The sequence below is a fragment of the Mytilus edulis genome, chromosome 5 (genome assembly GCF_963676685.1).
Source record: "Mytilus edulis chromosome 5, xbMytEdul2.2, whole genome shotgun sequence".
Classification (NCBI taxonomy): Eukaryota; Metazoa; Mollusca; class Bivalvia; order Mytilida; family Mytilidae; genus Mytilus; species Mytilus edulis.
The window spans coordinates 82,373,804-82,383,069 of NC_092348.1; positions in this window are offsets into that span (position 1 = coordinate 82,373,804).

The window sequence follows — 9,266 nt, forward strand, 5'->3', positions numbered from 1 at the left end:
GTTTGCCAACTGCTCATCCTGCCCTTTTAACCCCACCGCAGTTCGCGCCTGTCCTAAGTCAGGTACCTATAGCTTTTGTTAGTCTTTTATATTTTTTTACTTTTAGTTCATCTCTGTGTTTCGAAGTGAAGAGTGGCGTCCATTTTCTTGATCTAGTATACATTAGGATTTCGGGGCCTACTCAAGACCTCCTCTGGGTGCGGGATTTCTCGCATGTTGAAGACCCATTGGTGGCCTTGAGCTGTTTTCTACGTTTTGGTCGGGTTGTTATCTCTTTGACATATTCCCCGTTTCCATTCTTATTCATTATTTTTTTACTCGAAACTCCTGTCTGCCTTTTTTTTACACTCAAAACCCCTGTCCTCCCTCTTTTTCAAATTTCATTCTAGCCCCCCCCCCCCCCCTTAAAAATCAAATGGAAGCTCCCTAAGGCAAAAACATGCCCATATCGTTTCATGTTTGGAGATCGATTCTTTACAAGTTCTTCTTATAATTTCTTTTGCGTATTGACTCTGTGTGAAATATGACGTTTCATTATTTTTCGACGTTTTTTGTCTCATTGGACATTTTTTCTGATTTTTCTTTTCTTTATTTGCGAAAAGGATAAAATATAAAAACAGCCAGTATTTATATTATCATGTTCAGTATTTGTTGTAATTTTTGAAATCTGTATCAGTATTTTTCTTCTGATTTAATCGCGATGCATCGTAGATCCCGAAATCGTCAAAATGGAATATTTGTTTGGATTTCAGATGATACGGGACATTTTTTCTGATTTTAAATTTTTTCAATAGTTTTTTTTTTAAACAAGTAAACTCAAAAAGTTTGGTACCAATTTAAACAGAAATGTTTGTAATTTATAAATTATAAATATAAACGATATCCTTTTAAAATTACCTTCAGTATATGAATTTGATCTTCAAAGTTTGCAGTTGGAGTCTAGATTATTTGTCACCATTACAAGATCAAAAAGTTGCTATGACGTCATTTTTCTACATGTATGACGTCATATATGTAAGTAAAATTATGTAATTCAAAACTTTACATATGGTTCTTAATTCCTTCCAAATGAGAACTACCTTTGGCTACTCAATCCATATTTCATTCTCAAAAATGTTTGGAGATCTCAATGTTCAATGTTACGCATTACACGGCAAAATTGCCTATTTCATAAAATTTAGCGCTTCAAATCGAAACCTATTCGTGAAAAAAATATCATGAAAAACAGATATTTTGTTGCCATTAGATTGGGTAACGAAAATTATTTAGCGATTCTGCAAATTGTTGCGTCCTAAACGGACAGTTAGCCTTTTCGCCGATTTTTCTCGAATCACCTTCAAATTGTCACCAGTATCTTGCGCGACGTCATATATAAATGACGTTGTGTCCATCTGTGTCCGGCTGATTCCAAGGCCTTTTATAATAAATAGCACTGGGTTTCTGTAGCATGGCCACTATTCATTGAATGTTTGTATATAAATATACAGTTGATTATATTTGTGCTCTGTTTGGTGAAGCCATACACACGTGTCCCTGGACACAAAATGCATGCCAACTATACTTTGCACCGAAAAATATGACATACCTTGGGGTACACCAGAGAGTACTGGTACTTGTTTGGAGACAGCTCCGGGTCCCTCTAGTATTACGCTCTGCAGTGGCGGATCCAGAACTTTTCCTAAGGGGGGGAGGGGGCGCAGACTAACCTAAGGGTGGACCGCTCCAGTCATGCTTCAAAGACGGATTTCCTATATAATCAAACAAATTTTTCCCACAAAAGGGGGGGGGGGCGGATCTTACCGTGCTTACCTATTCTGTATATTCCACCTATTCCATGCAGATGAACCACTTCAGTTGGAAAATTCTCTTGAAGTGTAGATTTGTATATTTTTTAATATATAATTACTTGGTTTAGTATCTAATAATTCAAATATGATTGATTTAGTTAATACAGTGAATATAAAAGAAATGTCCGTTTAAAGAGTTTGTTAACTTAATATTAGCAGTTCAGTGTCTCCCCATGTGTCTCGAATAGATTGCAGATCATTGATCCTGAGACTGCTATAACCAAGGGATTTTATATTTAAATATACAGTTCCCTGCTAAAACTACACAATAAGATAAGATAAGAAAATTTTGCCGACATTACAATAACAACACAAACAATATTAAGACATATAGGACATATACAGCACACACAATAGACAATATAGAGACAGCTATATTGCATAAGTATAAGCAAAGTTAATATATATATAAAAGCAAGCACAAGCAATTAAAGCACTAAACTAGATTATAAGCACATGCAAAGTAGACAAATAAATAAGCTAAACTAGTTCTAAAAGTAGCATGAAAAACATATTTAAACAAAAAATCAAAAGCTTTAAGATTTGCAAGAGCCACATCTGCATGAGTTGCCTTTCCAGTTGTTGATCATACTTTTAAACTGGTTCAGGTTCGACTGCGCACGTATCGCGTCAGGCAGCTCAGAGTCATTCCAGAGTGTAGCTCCAGCATACCTTAAAATAATATCATGGAGATACACTGGTGATTCTTTGTGTAATATTTTAAAAACTTCTATTGCCATTATACGTAGACGTCTTATTTTTAAAGAAGGTAAACCAGATTTATCAAAAGAGTTTCATAGTCACTACTAACATCTTCATATATGAACCTCAATGCACGTTCTTGTATTTTTTCCATTTTTTTTAGTGTTACCCTCCCCACAAACATGCCAAACAACAGGACAATAGTTGGAATTTGACATAATATATGAATGATAAATAGTTAATCGTCCCAATTTAGATAGATGTTTCCCAATTCTTTTTAGTACATTTAACTGCCTTGATGGTTTTTTTACAAATTTCAGAAATATGTGTTTTAAACTTGAGTAGATAATCTATTGTCACTCCCAGGAGCTTTACCCCAGTGTCACATGAAATTTCATTCCCATCCGAATGGAATTTAATATCCCCACTTTTAGATTTATTGCCAATGGCAATAGATTGAAATTTATCCGGATTAGCTGTCATTTTGTTATTAGCAAACCAATCTATTAAAACTGCACTTTCCTTTTCCAAAGATTTAACTAATCCGTTTAGATCTGGTCCTAAGTGTGACAATGTATTATCATCTGCATAGTTGTACAACTCATTTTCATTTACAAAATTGAAAATGTCTTTTATCAAAGTATTGAAAAGCATAGGACCCAATATTGAGCCATGTGGTACACCTTTATAAATGTTTTGCCAGGTGCTAAAATATGCACATTTACACATTGTTTTCTGTTCGACAGATAGTTGTCGATAAGTTTAAGTGCCTCATTTGACAGGCTATGCCTTCAACTTTAATTACAGTTGTAACATAAAATATGGTCCCCCATGAAATATTGTATATGGGACAAAATTTCTTATGAAATATTGTCCACTGACAGTATTTCATAATGAAATATTTTTTACAATATTTCATTATGAAATTCTGTCCTTGTCCATGAAATTGTGTCACCTCCTTTTGGACAATATTTCACTATGAAATTCTGTTGATGACAATACTTCACTATGAAATACTGGCTTTAAAATTATTTTTAATCGATTTATTACACAATTAGAAGTAGAAAATAAGCATGCAGCATGTACATTAATTTGTAGATTTATAACTGAAATGGTTTTGTAAATAAAGGATCGTATTTTATTACTAATAGTGAGTTTCAAATTTGCATAGATACATTGCAAATGGTTAATTATAGATTAAAGAATTGTCTAACGTAGGTTTCATTGCATTACAGTATGCTGTACAAATATAAGTAATGTACTGGAATATTAATTTGTGCTAATTTGTTATTATAAGTCAAACAAAATATCAATATCTAACATGAATATTTGTTGATACCCCCCCCCCCCCCCCTTATTGAGACGAAATTCCATGACAATATGTTGATAAAATATTGTCTTAAAACTCACAAAATATAACCAATATATAACCTCCCTTTAACAGGACAAAATTCCATAGTATTCATCTGTGAAATATTGTCTCAATTCACACAAAATATAACCTCCCTTTAACAAGACAAAATTCCATAGTATTCATCTGCATGTGAAATATGGTCTATATACAGACAAAATTTCACTATCAAAATGTGTCCTTCTCTAGACATTTTTCCATAGACAGTTATGAAATATTGTCTTGTGGGACAATATTTCATAGGACAATATTTTGCTTTACAACAGTCTCAGGTTACAGTAGTTTCAGATTGAACTGAGAAACAAATGACGATACATTTTTTGAATTAATAAATAGATGTGAGGTTATTTACTTGTGCTTATGTTTCAATTATAGTTATTTGTATAGTGTATTTGACAAAAGTTCAGTTGTGACTGAGTCAGAGGCCGTGATACTTTTTTACGCAATCCTCTTTCACGGAATTTAGTGTCATCACCGGCTTTAGCTCTTTAACTTATGAATTTCCCGCCAAAGCATTCCAGCTGCTGAAATAATCAAAAATAAGATAAGAAGTAAACAGGTAAAAGGGCACACATGAGCTTAGGGGACGACCATTTGATATTCTGGGTGGGGCTGGGGGTGGGGTGGGTGGCTAAAAGGATTTGTTTTTGATCGGTTATTTATTTTTGTAAACTAAGAGGACAGATTATTATTCATTTTCATTAAAGCAAGGGACTGCATGATTATTCATTTTCAGGGGCGGATCCAGCCATTTTAAAGGGGGGGGGGGGGGGTCCAAACCCAGGAAAAAAAGGGGGGTTCCAACTATATGTCCCCATTCAAATGCATTGATCGGCCAAAAAAGGGGGTTCAACACCCGGACCCCTCCCCCCTAGATCCGCCAATGATTTTACAACTATATATTTGATATTCTAAACATACAATTTTTATGCTGTTTTTATGCAGTTAAGCTGCATTATGCGAGCACCCTAGATTTGTGTTCTATCCAATAAATGCTGAAATACTTGCCATTGTTATTATCTAGCTTGCTACTATGTTATATATAACTAATTGAACACTTTTTTAATACTTTTTATTCTGGATTACAAAAAATATGACCAGAAAAACCTTAAATGATCGTCGATTTATCCAAAAGTTTTGAAGTTACACATAGGAAGTAGTGCTTATTAAGTATCCTTGTGTAGTGTATTATGACTTGTGCTTTTAGCTAAGATGTCAAAGAACAATTGTCTGAAATATTTAATCGTCGAAAATCACTTAAGACAAGTAGTTTAGATTTCCCGAATAGCAAAAGTCGTAGGGATATTGTTTGTCATCAATACGTAGTACAACTACGTCAGTAGTCTATTATATAAAAAGTTCAACTGTTCATGCTGTTGGCGCCAATTTCAAATTAGAAAAAGAAATTTTCGTAGCTTTTAAATTTGGAGGCAGGTGTGCAAATTAGCCGTATAGCGGTGGTCCGAGGTCCGCGACCTTCCACTTTTGCAAGCGGAATTTCGACTAGGATAGTTGGTTTCTAGCTACGTCCTACGTAGTCACCTTCCACTTGAAAGAAAATAAGAAATTACTTTGCAAACCTTTTCAACTTGTTCACCAAAGTCTCCAATCAAACGAGCTAAAAACTTATTTTTATCATTATTATTTATGACAGCGATGTTCATTTTGTTCAACCGCTAGCTTTATACAGAAAATCGACGACAAATATTGTATAAATTCGAGTAAAATCGTATCTGATTGACAAAAACAACATTGTAAACACATAACAATGGCGGCTGTGAAGACAAAATTTTACAATATCGGATCCAATTCCGGAAGGGGATAAGGATAATTCCGGGTTTGGCGATCAATTACTAAATAAATCAAAGCAGGTGAAAAAATAAATCTATGCATGGTAAATGAATATAAACACTAGAATTGTAAACTAAAAGATATATGTAAAAGAAAGAAAAAGCAGAAAAATATTTTATACAGAAACTCAAAATTACTTTTTGACAAAATTTAAAAATCCAATGCAATGTGACAGCTGGGAACAGTATATCTAACAATATACATGTTCATGGTCCCAGTCTAAATTTTCTTTATCAGTGATAAATGATGATAATGCATGTGAGATGCTTTTAAAGTGTAAACATATTACTGCAATTTCGAAGGGTTATTTGTTTTTCTCAATTTTGAAGGGTCAATTAAAGTAGCTGAAAGTTTCTTTTTTTTTATTTTCACAAATAATGCAACTATATTATATATACCTAAATGTAAGTAATTCATAAGATATATAGGTGGCATTCTTTGGTCCACTCTACCCCATCCTGTTTGATACCTTGGGAAGGGTCGAGCTCCCCACCCCTAAACCATATGAGGGGCAGATCCAGGATTTTAGGTTAGGAGGGGGGTAAACTTAACTTTTTACCGAGCAGAGCGAGGCTAAAAAAAATTTAAGGTAAAATTATCAGAATATTCTTCATTAAGCTGAGAACAAGCCATGCTTTGCAAATTTAAGGGGGGTGCAACCATATATATTCATGTTTGTGACAATATGAAAAATCAAATGAAATATAGGAAGAGTCGCTGGGGGTCACCGCACCCTTCCTGTTTTAGAATTTAAAAATGGTCCAGATCCCCACCCCTAAACCTATATTCATGTATGGGACAATATAACAAATCAGATGAAATATAGGGGGAGTCCCTTGGGTCACCCCACCCCCTCCTGTTTGAGAATTTGAAACCCGTTGAGATCGCCACCCCTTAACCATATATTCATGTACGGGACAATATAACAATTCAAATGAAAGATAGGGGGAGTCCCTGAGGTCACTGTACACTCTCCTGTTTGAGAACTTGGAAATGGTCAAGATCCTTACCCCTAAACCATATATACTCATGTATGGGACAATATATCAAATAAAATATAGGGGAAGTCCCTGTGGTCACCGCAACCCTCCTTTTTGAGAACTTGGAAATGGTTGAGATCCCCACACCAAAACAATATATATATATTCATGTATGGCCAAAATTATAACTAATTAAATGAAATATAGGTGGAGTCCCTGGGGTCACCCTACCCCTCCTGTTTGAGAACTTGAAAACCGTTGAGATCCCCACCCCTAAATTATATATATTCATATGTATGGGACAAAATAACAAATCATTTACATTTACTATATGGGCAGGTCAGTCAGACCTCACCTTTGATTCCTGTTGTAGTGAACATTTGTCTTGATTCATTTCTCATAACTTTTGTACTGTAGAACACAAACTCAGTTTTCTTTCCAGGGGAAACCAGTCCATTCATACAATTACATGTTCATACTAAGTCAACTTGAACTTCTAGCAGTCAAATAAAACCAAGGTTAACTACCAAGTAGAACAACTGCAATCATTGTACCACTGCAGACTCACCATAAAAAAAGCTCCAGTCTCGCTTCAGTGATTCTCTATATAAGCAACCAATTTTTTTCCCAAAAAGGGGGCCGGGCCCCCTGCCCCCCTAAATCCTCTGCCTACTCCTACCTGTTTGAGAACTTGAAAACCGTTGAGATCCCCACCCCTTAATTATATATATTCATATGTATGGGACAAAATAACAAATCATTTACATTTACTATGGGCATGTCAGTCAGACCTCACCTTTGATTCCTGTTGTAATGAACATTTGTCTTGATTCGTTTCTCATAACTTTTGTACTATAGAACACAAACTCAGTTTTCTTTCCAGGGAAACCAGTCCATTCATACAATTACACGTTCATACTAAGTCAACTTGAACTTCTAGCAGTCAAATAAAACCAAGGTTAACTACCAAGTAGAACAATTGCAATCATTGTACCACTGCAGACTCACCATAAAAAAATATACATTGATATATGCATTGCTTTTGAAACCTTGATAACATATAAATTATTTGCCTCAATAAATAAATCATTAGATAAACATGAATGTACTATATATGAATGTTTAATGTTGAGGCAAAATTGCCAGTTTTCATAATTACGGTTGCCTTGGTTTTTGGTTAACTGCCTTCAGCACTTACAGCGCTTTGATTTTAAACTCATGATCAACTTTATAACAAAATTACTAGAATGCAAAAAGAATGCAACACTAACAGAATACAGAAGGACAATCAATGAAAAAAAGACAAATAAGAAACATTGATCCCGAAAAATTAGGGCTATAAGTCTGAGGGAAAACAGAACTTTCTTCTTGCTAGGCCATGTACACAATTTGATATAGAGACAAGCGTTTTATTTGAAATTTCCTACATGTTGTTACGGCCCTGTTAAATTATAAGTGAGGTAAGGTTTCCTGAGACAATATACCTCAAGTTAAATGAAACCAATTTTCAGACATTTCAAGTATATTTAAATAATATTTATACTTTTGTTATCAAAAAATTTCGGAAGAGTTTCTCGATTTTTTTTGGGGAAAAAGATGAATTTATGAAGAATATGGTGCCATCTGATACTTTCAATTAGACCTCCTGAGTTATTTATTTTCTATACATTGCAAGTCAGGTAATTTATTTTCAAACTACCACAGAACAAACCATTTATTTTTGTGATTATCAAGGCTGAGTTATTTATTTTCAAAATCCTCCTCATCCCCCCCCCCCCCCCCGACCCAGAATATCAAATGGTCGTCCCCTAAGACAACATGTCCACATAAAACAGCAATGCAAATTAATACTCAAACTAATCTTACCATAAAAAAAAAAACCATATTCAGTCCCCCTTTATTATGAGAACACAATTATTTATTATTAAGAAAATAGCCAGTTTGCAATATCAAATTGATAATCAGACATCCTACAGGCTAATTTGATGCATCTTCTGAAAGTCGTACTTAATTAATCAAAATGGCCTAAATGGTTAAGCCCTGATGGTATTTCTGGTAAGGGCACATACATGTAGTAAACTTTACCTGATGAAAATTCAAAGCCCAGTGCATATTTCAAAATATTTTTTTAAGCTGACATTGCAACTGCCAGTCTAGCTTCAGAACCATGGCTCTTAGGGACAACATCAAAAGATCAATGTAAGATCAAAAACTTAAATCAAATAGTTTGGGGGTGGGGTGGGGGGTCAACATTCCTGCTAGTTTTCAAGGCCGTAGCGCATGTTTAAAGTGAGGCAAATTGGCGAGCGAAGCGAGGAGAGAAATTTTTGAGCCTTTTTTCAGGAGGGTTCGGGTGCCTGAACCAGGAGAAGCTTATTTCAGCATTACTATTTATAATAAAAAAAAAAAAAATGTATCAGAAATGCGTTTTTTTTATTAGCTAGCCTAGTAAGTAACAACACAAGTTTCAATATT